At 42.0% G+C, this 13582-nt stretch overlaps 1 long non-coding RNA gene across 1 annotated transcript; it reads right to left on the reverse strand.

The window, feature by feature from the left end:
* Nucleotides 1-8756: 8756 nt before the first annotated feature.
* LOC109367472 lies at nt 8757-13572 on the reverse strand. The gene is made up of 2 exons (XR_002114642.2): nt 12142-13572; nt 8757-12049 (listed from the first exon to the last, which is right to left on the reverse strand). It is a non-coding gene; the product is annotated as an uncharacterized LOC109367472 (long non-coding RNA).
* Nucleotides 13573-13582: the final 10 nt, after the last annotated feature.

A 13582-nucleotide genomic window follows, 5' to 3' on the forward strand; every position in this document is an offset into this window, starting at 1 on the left:
AAAAAAGTCAAGATGGCATTTTCTTGCCCTTAAATTGTTATTACTTTCTAGGTATTGACATTGTAAGAAGGAAGATTTAGGTCATTAATTATAGAATGATAGAAGCATTTGAGATGGGAGAGATCTTTAAAGGCTATCTATAGTCCAACACCCCTTCAGTAAACATGGACACCTACAGCTCCATCAGGTGCTGGCCTTGAGCAACTCCAAGGATGGGGATCCACCACTCCTCTGGGCAACCTGTTTCAGTGCCTCACTACCTTTATTGTAAAAGAACAAAAACCAACCAACCAACAACAAAGTTCCTCATATTCAGTCTAAATCTCTCTTCTTTTAGTTTGAAACCACTTCCCCTTTTCCTATCAAGACAGACCCTGCTAAATGGTCTGTCAGCTTCTTTCTGACAGAACCCCTTCAGATATTAAAATGCTAGAACCTTCTCTTCTCCAGGCTAAAGTCAAACTCTCTCAGCCTGTCCTTGTAGGGAAGGTGTTCTATCCCTTGGATCATACAGTAGAATCCAGCAGAAGATGTTTTGTTGCATTATTTTTCAGTTGTGTTATAAACCCTGCTGGCTCAGTGCAGCCAGAGGAGCTGGAATCAGGAGAGGACATGGAAAAAGAAGGGCCTCCAGAAAGAAACACCCAAAAACATGACTTTTACATGCAACTTTTTTCTGCTGACAAATTGTTATTTGCCCTAACACTGAGAGGGAAGAACTTCCCCTGAGCAATTAATTCCCTGCTTAGCAAAAAAGATGTGCTGCAGAAGCTAGTACTGCCTCCATGTGCTCTACCAGCTTGAAGACAAACATTTCCAGCCATGTCCTGCAATAAATAAGTACTCTGTTTCATGTTTTGATGTGTTCTCCTTTCAGTAAAGAAAAGTAAAAATCTTCATCCAGTACCACGGAGCTATGCTGCCCATGCAGAACTGTTCCTCTCATCAGCATCCTGTGTTAAATAAGGTCCAGAAAGCAAGACATTTAATAAAACACAGGACAGCTTTGATCAGCTAACCCTAATTTGTACTTTAAATACTAGTATGTAATTCTAAGTTTTATAAATGTAAAAACAAAACAAAAAAAATTTAGAGGGGAAAAAAATCCCAAATTATCTTCAGTTGTCTTTCATGGAATGCTGAAAAAATTCAAACAGATGAATGCACAGAATAGAATAAATTGTATTTGAACTCTGGAATCAATTGCTTTAATACTCCCAGGATTTCTGTCAAACTTTATCCCTAGAAAAATGGATCCAAGTTTACCAGACATTAATAAATATATAAATATATAAAATAATTCCCACCTCTTGTAATATATATATATATATATAGTGATAAAAAATAAAAACAAAATTGATAAAGAAGTCATAATGGATGAACACACATATGCATTCACCCTGCTACTTACTAACCACGTCTAATAGGAGATAATGGAAGCTGCTTTCAAATGAAACGTCTAAATGGGCCTAGAGCTTGTTTTCTCCAAACTCAGCCAGGCATTACTGCTGCCACAGCCACTTTCAATCAAGCTTTTACTGCAAAGCAAAACAAAGGAAGAAGTTAAATCCATGGGAGATTTCCAATGAATACTTAAAAATCTTTTCATGGGACAGAGTGGGGGAACTCTGTACCAGCAATGACCTCAGAAATCTGGTGAGTTCACTACATTGCAGACTGTTCCCTCTCTCAGCTAGATTTTAATTAGCTAATTCAAGGCTTTGTATGGAGGAGGAAAGAGTATTGCTTAAGCAGCAGAAAGTTCAGCTGAGTTTGCTGTGTGCTCAGAATTTAATACACGAATACCAAGATCCTTTAGGGGATTGTTATTTTACACAGTTAAAAGGTGGACACACGAACACTCGGAGATTTTCAGAGGAACACATTCACACTGTGCCCATAAATGCAGCCACAGCAGCTCACCTTCTATCAAACACACATTTGTTGTGTTTGTGTGCTACATGTGCACCTTCTGATGCAGTGGGGATACGTGCATGGGGAGAGGTGCTGCTGTGCTGTGCTGTACATCCCTCTGCGTGCTTCTTGTGCAAACACACAACGTGCACCAGAGGCATTTTCGCTGTCTGCCTGTTTTCCTTCCATAAGCTCTTTTCATTCATCTGAGGAACAAAGCCGGTGGCTGAAAGATTCAGCAGAAGTGCCTTGTTATGCGGAAGAAAGAGATACTTTAACTCAGCTATCAATAAGTTTTGCCCATTTACATGTGTGCGGAACACTTTGAATAAATTACGTTTCCAGGATTTAGCTCCACAACAGCAGCCTAACAAAAGCAGGCTTACAGCACTGGGTAAGGGGAGGGGGCAGAGGGGAAAACACATTTTGCACAAGATAAAACCCTTTCCAGGACCACAAGGAAAAAACGGGGTGGCGTTTTTCTTTGAAGAGCGTGACTTTCACATCACTTCAGGTTTCTTTTCAGACACATTTTCTGCTTTAAAACATTGAGTTTGCATCAATTATTAGAGAGTCCCAAGTACGGCCTCTGGATGTACAGATTGGATGATTTTGCCTGTTTAATTATAGACCCAAGAAAAGTAAAAACAGTGGTGTAAATATGTGCTGCTCCTGATGTCAGGTGGAGATCTGTCCCTCTGGGGCTTAGGTTTGCTCCTTGGAGTTCAGATACAGGAGGCTGACAGATCAGACAAGTTCCCTATGAAAATGGCTACTGAAAATACCCCCTGCAGAAAGCCTCTGCAGTGTTTTGGTGACAGCAGATGGACATCCAAAAAGAGCTCAACACTACACAACACCTTCCTCCTTGAAGGCAGTGAATGTAAACTTGAATTCCTGACCTCCAATGATACAAAAACTAAACATGCTGAAAGCAACAGAAGAAGAAACCATCAGTATCTCAGCTTCATGTTTAGTATCAATGGGAACATGAAGAACCTTTCTTTAGTGCTTCGAACAAATGAGTGACTCATTGCCTTCACAGCAGCAACCTTCACAGCTGCTGCCAGCTAAAGAAACAACGCAGTATCTTTGTGTGCGTGTATGTATATATATGTAAAAGAAAGCCTCTTCTTCCAGTTCCAACCAGAAAGAGGTGCTTGACAAATGATATGGGAAAACTTTCAAAAAATTTCTCATCATCTAAAACAGCCTCTCTGCATTTACCCCCTAAGCTCGTCAAAACCACTGGCAGGAGTGTGCTGATTACAGTGCTCTTAATCTTATCTGCAGAAGAGGATCCAAGGCATCAGCTTCACTGATTCCAGTAAGAACAGCTGTAATCTAACATTTCTCCTCACGAACAACAGAGAAGGAATGCCTTCAGTTGGCCACTAGTAGCCTAAGAAAAATTAACAGAACATTATAAAATCCCCTTTGGAAGAAGGGGAGAGCTAACAGATGATGCAACTGCTGAATTATCTCTTCTAGTGCAGATGCTGCAAGGCTGACCCATGGACAGCATGTCCTTCCAAACTGGCCCAAGCAAATCTGCAAGGTCAAATGCAAGACCCAGTTAACAATGCTAGATTGCAATAACGCAAAATGAAGTTCTCTGCTCCATAATATTTATTATTATTATTATTATTATTAAGAAAGCTGCAAGAATTACTGATTTCATTAAAGCTTCAGTTGCATCAGCATTGAAGCAATATGGAAGTTGTAGTCCAAACAAAAGCCATCTGAACATGCAGCAGAAATAGTCCAAAAACCACAAACTATGTCAGGTATGAATCTGAGACTATCCATCCCTGGTGTGGGGACTTGACCCATCATTCTGGAAAGCACCAAGTGAGCCACACTGACTTTTTACTAGAGTATCTCTAGAAAACAAGTGTTTTCAAATTCATTTATATGCCAGCTGGGCATGGTCATTCCCAACCAACCATTTCCTGCATGGTTAGTAGAAGGTACTGAACTTGCCAGGAATAATTACTAATACTGGTATGGCTGTTCCATAGCAAGTAAAAGCACTTCCAAGCACATGCATAGATGCAGATTTGCCTGGCGCTTCTTAGAGATCTGACAACATGTAGTAAAGGGTCAACAGTTCTCTCTGGAAGGCTGTGTTGATATTTGCTTCCAGATAACATGCCCTGCAAAGAGACTGACTTATTTTCTAGGCTTGTTATCAGCTGTTATTGTAAGTAAAGCAGTACTATGTCAAATACCCCTTCGTTTTGACCTTACCATGGGCAGGACTCACTAAGATCTCATGGAATGTGAAATAATCATTTATAAAGACTCTGCGGCAGTGCTAATAAATCATAGAGCTCAACATCTTTTAGCAAGGCAATAAAACTTTACCTAAGACACACCAATAAACTGCACATACAAGAACTCTGCCACCCTGAGCCTCTTCCCTCACATTCCAAAAAATGCAGAATAGCACTGATGGCATTGGCTCCCATCCTCTAATCCTCAAATCCCCAATTACATCAAGGGAACAGAAGATAACACAGATTTAGGACTTGGAACGAGGCTCCTTCCAGAGGCAGAAGAAAGGTGTTAAATAAATCCAGGGTAATGAACTTACTTACAGTAACACCTCTCTGTGTAGGCAGATAGAGAGCATAAAGTCTATGAAGCCCTGGCCTCCTACATGAGCCCTTAAAAGCTTTGGTGGTACCTGAGCCTTCTGCAAAGAGCCGAATCTCATGGCATAAGTTTTGCCTGTGTAGGAAAATGGGGTGGCTTATATATTTATACTTTACTAACACTCACTGCAGCCTGAGGGTGAGTTCACACTAGTTGGATTTAAATGAGGGTTACCCCTTCCACTTCCAAGATGACATTCCTAATTTCTACCATCACACACAGAAACAGCTCATCAACACTACTTCATCTCTAATTTCAGACACAGTGGAGGCACTGGAAGGTTGTTTTGCCTCCCTTTACAGCTCTTGAGAACAAAGAGGTGCTTTCAGGCATGATGCATCTCATTTTAATACAGGTAAACAGATTGGGCTGAACAAATCCTACTCATGTCTCCATTAACAGTAAAAGAGGCCGGGAACTATCAAGAGTTCCCTCAAAATTAAGAGAAATGAATCACAACTGATCTACGGCAGAGCAGGGACAATTGGAGCTCTGCACAGAGCATGTTTTGTAACTGTTCTCTATCATGATGGCCATCATGTCCATCTTCTCCCACTCTCACAAAGCAGGAACTGCTATACCGACCTATAGCTAGCCCTGGGGAAGGCCACCAAGTCCTTGATGTGCATCACCAGCCTTGTAACCAAGGACAGAGAGAGAAGTTTTTCTTTTCCAGCTCCTCCTCCTGAATTCAGCTACAAATCTTCTGATAGGATGCTTCAAAATGAAAAGCCATGCTTTCAGGGTCACTTTAAAATGATGTTATTTTCAGTGAACAGAACTGCTTCAACCTGATTTACTGATTTGTTTTACGTTCTGCCCATGCTTTGCAAAGAAAACATCATGCAAGGTTTCAGGTCAGACTGTTGAGCCCCTCCCACTCTGGACATCGGTTCCTGCATGGTGATAAGTGAGCCCCAAGGTCCATCAATCTTGGGGAACAAACTGATTATTAGTAGGAAGAACAGCCACCCCTTTCCCAAATACATACAGTATTACACACAGCAAAATTAGCTCATGTCTGAAGCTCCCAAGCACAGCTACAGTGCCTTACCATTGAAGGAGCCAAATGTACATTAGTTCTGCTCCCTTGGGCTCATTGGGACTGTCCTGGTGCTCTTTGCCAGTGAGAGGAGCACAGAGTGCAGGCAGCAGTTTGCAGAAACACTTTTTCCTGCTGTCTAAATCCTCAGTCCAAACCTTTCCCTTTTGCTCCAAGTCTTTGCGAACACTAGCAAAACTTTTCCCGTTAATCTTTCTTCATCTTGCTAAAACAACACAGACTGTCTGTCTCCAGGGAAGGCTGTCACAGGATATGGGGGAGGAATCTATCATTTGTAATGCACGGAAATATAACTTACATGTATCAAAGGCATTTTCTGTAAAAACAAATATGCAGCAAAGATTGGGAGGCCAAACCCCCACTGCCTTCAAGCTACCGTGCTTAGCAATTGTGAAAGAAACAGCCTGAGCAAACCCAATTAACTTGATTTGTAGATTGCACAGATTAGCAATTGTGTTCTAATAGCAAATCCCAGAAGGAGCCCCTTCGCTTATATTTCTCTACAGTTCCTCATTCATTACACTAATACTTAAAGATATCTACCAAAAAATCCCTTAAATTTATGCACTGCCAAGTAAGCATTCTTGGTCTCAAAAAATACCTTCTGACCAACAACTGTGGAAATCTCTGCAGATTTTAATTCTGAAAACTTCAGTACCTATGTCAGGTATATAAACCAAAGCCTTGGCACGTGGCTGAACTGAGGCATCAAGTTGTTCAATTTAGCTGTTAAGACAAAGTTCACCACAGAGTGGAACGGTCTCGAGGACACAATTTCTGATGGGTTCAAATTAGGTCTCCCTGGTCTCCAGCACCCTCCAACGCCTCTGGCTTGATCCAAATTTACCTCCAATCCACTCAGATCCCAGCATGAGAAATTCTGCACGGTAACAACTCAAACAAGCAGCAGCTATGCAAAAGTTTACTCTTAAAACAACAACAAAAAAAAAAGAATGCAGCAAGATCCATCTCTGGAGTAGAAATCACTCTTTCGGCTCTACGAACAGTTACTTCTCAGTTAAAAATGCCTGATGTTGAAGAACATGATCAACACTGCACGATGCTGGTAACAACCAGTTTAAAACCAGATATGCCTCTCTAAACTGAATAGGTTTATGAAGTTGAAAAAGAAAAACCCAGTGGTGACAGGAAGGTGGGGCCAACTTTCTTTTTTTCTTTTACATCAACTAAAGAAATATGTTCCTCTGGTTAAAATTAAGAAGAAAAAAAAAAAAAGCAAGATGTCTGATGAATAGTTCTACTGATACTGACTGGATTTCTCTATTTCTAAAAACATAAGCGCTTCATAAATACACCAAAATGTTCTGTCATCGCCAGACAGAACGTGCCAGTTTTCTATAAATATAGACATCTGGCTGTGGTTTTTTCTACTGTTATACATTTCTGGTGTGAAGAACACTACTTTGAGAGCAAATGCATGTTTGAAATTAATTTCATATGCGACAGGTTGCATTCAAGAGCAACAAAGATTGGCTGGGCAGAAGCATGTAACAAAACACTGTTTCCACACTACTCTGACTTCTTGGATGAGGATGCCTGCATGATACTATAGGCATGAAACACATCCCCATAAGCACTGTTGTGAAGCTTCATGAAGGTATGCTCACTGCATCGAAACTTGAAAGCAGGAATTGGTGTTTGGCATTGTAATTCCAACTATGGTGAAACATCACTGAGAAAATAACGTATATTAATATCAGCAAATAACAGCTCACTTTGTGCAAACCACTTGAGCTCCCCACGAGAAAAAGCAGGTAAATAACGCAGCATTGAGGGCTGTGCCATGAATTATTTGGGCGGGTTTTTTTGGTGGGATTTCCTGACGGATTTCCTAATGTGTCTCATGATGATCCACAAAGTTGCCACAGGCAGTGGGCAAGCTGGGATGTAGCAGGGTCATAACAAAGATTCAAGGATACCTTATGCCACTAAGGGCTTGCTTGGGTCAAAACCAGGCTATTATTATCAACAGGTTAATCAGTTTTGGCTGGAAAAGCTTATTTTCTGGTTTACATAAGCCAAGCATAAACAGTCCCTTTCACAGTAACAAAACCCAACAGTCCAAATAGGGACAACACTTTAGGAAAAGGAAAGCTGGAGTTGGAGGTAGAGTGAGTTGAAAAGGTGATCAATTACAAGCTTTTCTACACCAAGACATGTTTTTGCCAGCGTTGGGCACTTAGGGTGGTTCTGTATTGCTTCTCACCTCTTTCAAACCATGGCCAGGGCAGTATTTCCAGCTGAGACTATCACAAGAGCAGGAGCCAGAGCCTCCCTTGGTGCCCACCTGTCCTACTCCCTTTAGTAAACACTGCTAATTCACAAACTCCATTAGCACTTTTTTTTTTTAAATACTCCAAAACCACCCTAGAAGTATTTTGGGAGCAAAAACAAATAGAAAGAGAGAGGGAAAATTCAGCAAACTCAAAATCTCCAGAGGCTCTCAACATGTATCAAATACTTGCTAAGAAACCCAAATAAAGACAAAACCAAGAAGCCTCAATGGCCTGTTATCTTTGCAGACTGGCTGCTGCCTTATCAGCTCTAACAGAAACCAGCATTTAAGAAAAATTCAGTAGCCTTTGGATGGAAGCTGTTTCCTAAGAAAACAGGCAGCCAAATTGCTGGAAGTTGGCTGAAGAGGAGATGGGAAGCGGGTAAGCCTGAAAGCCTCTGCCATCATCTTGCCATTCTCCATCAGGAAACACGTTGCATAATTTGTAATTATTTTTTCATAATTCACTCCCTGTGCTTCACACCCATTGCACAGGCCAAGAGCTACAAGAGTGAACAATGACTTGCAGTGCTGCTTGCTCTCATTGTACTGGCAGAGGGAGAGATCACAGAATCATGGCTTGGCAGAAACTTTAAAGCCCATCCAGTCTCAGCCCCATGCAGTGGGCAGGGACACCTCCCACCAGACCAGGTTGCCCAGAGCTCCATCCATCCATCCAACCTGGCCTTGAGTACCTCCAGGGAAGGGTTTTAGCCGTGGCTTCTCTGGGCAGCCTATGCCAGTGCCTCACCATCATCCTCAAAGTGAAGAATTTCTTCCTTATATCTAATCTAAATCTTCTATTTTTACTTAAAAAAAAATAAAAAAAAAAAGAAGAAGTTCAAAGCTGTTCCCTCTTGTCCCATTACTACACCCGCTGGTAAAGGGTCCCCTTCCAGATTTCATTCCAGACCATTCAGGTCCTGAACAGCCACAGTAAAGCCTCCCCAGAGTCTTCTCTTTGCCAAGTTGAACACCCCTAGCTCTCAGCATGTCTCCAGGGGAGAAATACTCCAGCCTCCGTGCATACTTACAGCCCCCACTGGACCCACTCCAACAGTTTCAAAGAACTACCAAGTGCATCAGAACTGGGCAAAGATAGAGGACCACTTCCACACTGGTGTTAAGAACTACTGCCCTGCTGAGACAGGAAAAGTTGGATTTTCTCTACCCTTGCTTACAAGATCCTCTCTTTACAGATAAACTATCTGCTGAAGAACTTGGATGCTAGAGTACTGTTTTTTCATTCTGGTTGGTAAGCCACCACAAGCAGAGCTCCTGAGCATAACTTACCACACACAGATTTTGGCAGCCACCCCGCACAGGGGTTGGACTTCCCCTCACAAGGGTCTCTCTCTTTAAAAAGTTATAAAATAGTTGTAAAACACCTTTATGTGACATTAATTGATGGGCAGAATGAACAAGAAAGAGAAGAGCTGTCTCAAGGCCAAGGGCTGCGTTTCAGCATCTCATTTGTAACATGACAGAGGGAGCAGCTGGGGGGGAGGCTGTCTGCCTCTTGTCAACCCCAGAGGAAAGGACAGACAGATGGACACTCTCCAGAGAGCTGTCCTGGCATTATAAATGCCTCCGATATGGGGCAAGCAGATTTCTACCTCTGACCTGAACCTTTCCCCCATGGACCATCCTCACAAATCTTCCTCAAGAACTAGCAAAAATTGAAGTGACACAGTTGGCCACCAGAAGTGTTCTTTTCTTCTCTTTTTCCTCCTCCACATTTCAATCAAGATAGCTCTGCAGGAAAGGCAGAGGGATGAAGCAATGAAAACTGCAAACTGCTCTCCTATCCAGGCTCAGGCCCTCACACAACAGGAGTACAGCCAATCTCAAGAATACAAAAATTATAAAATAGGCTCTAAAATAGCACTATTGGTTTAGAGAAGTTATACAAAAGTTACTTCCTTATTTTCCTTCTGTTGCCTAAAGTTGCACAACTCATATTTTCTATCTGTCCTCCAGAACTCTCAGGACTCGTGGTCTCTTCCCCTCCCCCACCTGAAAACTGAACTATTTCCCTAGTTTTCATGATTCTAGAAAACTTATTTTAATGGAAAAGAAAAAACCAACAGGGTTAGAAATCTCCCAAAATAATTGCTACCACTTCAACCTATGCTTAGGTCCTCCACATTTCAAATAAGCAATGTAATGGGTTCTCCGCATGCATTTCTTTGAATAAAAGGGATTCTAGGGTGCTTAATAGTAAGTCTGTGCTTAAACACTTGGTTGAAATGATGTATGAGGTCAGAAACTTCTATAGTTACAAAAGTGCATTGAAAAACTTGTTTTTGTTCTTCCCCTTGCACGTCTCCAGTGTCACGCTACATGAGTTTCAGTGGATTCAAACCAGGACGAATTCAAGTACATGTCATAAATTATTTTCCTTGTTTTATTTGACTTTAATTACTTCTTAACAACACTGCTGTTTGAAAATATTTCTCAATTGAGGGTGTTGGTTATGCCTAGGGCTGCTTGGCCCTTTTCCATCCAAATGCCCTTTCAACAGCCACCACAGCCTTTCCAAGCAAAATGAAATCTTTTGGAAGAACCTCTCTTTTTTTGTGTGTATGTGTGGAAATTGGTATTTCTCAATGCTTTTTCCCTCCCTAGGGTTCCAAAAATTTAGGTTGGCGTTTCTTTGCTCTGCTCTGGGAGGGAACAGAAACCAAGGTGGGCTCCAGCAGGACATGGAGTAACGCTTGGGTGCAGGCAGACCTTGTTGTTAGCATGCAAACACTTTGCTGCTACCTGAAAAATTGTAACTGATTTATTTTTTTTTCCCCTCCTTTCAAGGAATCTCACCACAATTATCATCAAAAATAATCACGGCATAATGCCCAATTCTCCCTAAAATCTACCAACTCCGTACTCAGCAGAGAGGGCAAGAGTGGAATTGCGGTCACTGAATACAAATCACACAAGTGTGCTCTACAAACCCCTCAGTGCATGCATAAGCTGCACCTTTGCACCTGTTCCACCATGGGACTCAGGCTTTGTACACAGCTGTATCTTCTGGGCACTAAACCCCTAGGACTAAAATGTTACACTGCCTATAAAAACAGCTGTGCATTATGCTGTATCTATTGCATAATGCAAAACCTACCTGACACATTTGCTGACACGTGTTCCAAGAGCAAAATAAAATACTTTAAATGCTGTCATCCTCCTCCAGTTCTGCCTTAATATCTCTGTCCTGAAGCAAAATATCATCCAACACATGACACAGAAAGATGGCCAAGCTCTGGTTTTAAGCAGGGATACTTACAAAAGAAAGCTCTTTCAATTACTTTGGTGCATTTTTCATCTTCAACTCATAATGGAGTTTTTTGGTGTTTTTTTTTTTTTTGTTGTTTGTTTTTGTTTGTTTTTTTGTTTTTAGCTATTTAACAATTAAATGCATTATATGCATTAGTCTTGCAAAGATAAAAGGGAAATAGGTTATAAGAACACGAACAGAAAGACTGTCATCAAGAAGATGTTAAAATTCATTCAGGCTTCTTCTTCTATGCTGTTATTCGATTACTGTCTCAAGGGTACAGGACCACAGGCCTTTGCATCCCTAGTCAGTTCTTAGACGTCCCAGCTCAACCTATTTTGGGTTGGGCTGTTTTTAGGGTGGTGTTGTTTTTTTTTTGTTTTGTTTTGTTTGTTTGTTTTTAAGTGAGAAAGAAAGAGAGCTACATTTGTCCAAAAGAGAGAACAAAGAGACCACTTGGAAGATCATACATTTCATTCCTTTGCGATTTTGGCCTTCTCTGGGGCTTCTTCGGACAAAACACACGGCAACTGTGACTTAAAACCCCATGGAGACATAACTGAGGGGACACAGAGGGATGAAACATGTTTGAGATGAGAACTGAGAGCAAGGGAAAGCCTGATGTAGTCTGAGTCCCAGTACAGAAGGGTCAGAAATGAACCACCCTCCTACCAAGACAAACCAACAGCAACAAAGAGGAATAATTACTGCCCGCCCAGTACAGTCCAAACTGCTCAGATAAGATCAGGTTAATAGGCGTTTCTCCTCAAGGGCCCTACTGCATTTTACACTCCGCAGGGGCTACGCGATAAATGTTCCTACTCCTCCAAAGTCCAGAGCCCTCCTGCCACAAAATAGAAGGGAAAGGTTTTGCTGAATACAGTCACACTGATATTCCATGAGCTCAGACTATGCTTCTGTAATAAGTTCACTCACCACATTCTTTTCTGTGTTGGCTCCAGCTTCCCAAAACAACTAACAGCAAGGCCAGTAGAACTTCACACCAGCACAAGAGACATCCAAGGCTAGGAGCAATGCAGAAGAAGGGCAGGGTGGTGCTAGAATCAATTTCTTTTGTCTTCAGTTGCCATGATTTCACACCTGAGAAGCATTTACTGCCAGGATCCAAGCAGCTGTAATTGGGCAGAGAAGGTGGTCCTATTTGTGCTGCTAATGATCCAATTTAGCAGGACAGCAATCAAATGCTTGACCTTTCCCAAAAATCCCATGAAGCAAATGCTCTACATGACATGGCTCCAGCATTATCTGCCAGTAACAGGTGCATGATTGCAATTAGAAGTGATCAGCTGTAGTGATCCAAGAAGTGATCCAAGTATTGTTGGAGGCTCATTTGCCACCTTTCCACCCAGACTCCCTAGAGCCTTATTAGCTCAGAAAGCACCAAATAACTCCCCTTGAAATCATAGAATCATCTAGGTTGAAAGAAACCTTCAGGATCACCAAATCCAACCATCAATCTGATCTACCAAATCCTGCCACTAACCCCTTAGTGCCACATCCACATGTCTTAAATACCTCCAGGGATGGGGACTCTGCCATCGCCCTGAGCAGCCTGCTCCAATGCTTGAGCACAATCTTTCTGACAAAATTCTTCCTAATATCTAATATAAACCTCCCTTGGTGCAACTTGAGCCTGTTTCCTTGCATCCGCTTGTCATCTGAGAAAAGAGACTGACACCATCCCCGCTGCTGTAGAGACCAACGAGGTCTCCCCTCACTCCAGACTAAACACAAATCTCACAGCTATTACTCAGAAATCGGATTGGCAACTACAACACCTCTCTCCACACTGATAGATCTTAAACTTGGTGCTTGGTTTGTCCTAAGACCATTTCTTACCCCCAGCCCTAAATCAACTTCCGCCGCAAACAATGCTGCTGGTTTGTGTCTACAACAGATTTATTCCCTATTCCAGCAGCTTGCACGCCTGTGCCTTCAAGGAGCAGTAGCTACTTTAGGCGAGTGGTTCCTTCTGGTTTCTGGGAATAAAAGGCTGCCCTCCATAATCGGGGTATTGTTCTCCCTAAATGGACCCAGACTCTGTAAACACGCTCCTCTGCACGGCACTGGGAGGGCAGCTGCATGTGCGTACGTACATGCAGGGAATGTGTCTTGCTCTAAAACTAGTAAATTATGTTAATTCATTTCCTCTGCCCAAGCAGCTGTAATAAACTTGGGGAAAGGAGGAGAAAAAGTAAACAGGAGTGAATTACAAAAAGGTGAGGGGGAGAGGTAACCCAATAACTCCACCAAATGTCTCCTTTGGGAAAGGACATGGAATTTGCAGATCGGATGATCTCGATGCAGCCCTCCTTGCTCCCAATGGAGGTGTAAGTGCAACTGCTAGCTTTTTTTT

This window comes from Meleagris gallopavo, chromosome 4, assembly GCF_000146605.3.
Source record: "Meleagris gallopavo isolate NT-WF06-2002-E0010 breed Aviagen turkey brand Nicholas breeding stock chromosome 4, Turkey_5.1, whole genome shotgun sequence".
NCBI classification, from domain to species: Eukaryota; Metazoa; Chordata; class Aves; order Galliformes; family Phasianidae; genus Meleagris; species Meleagris gallopavo.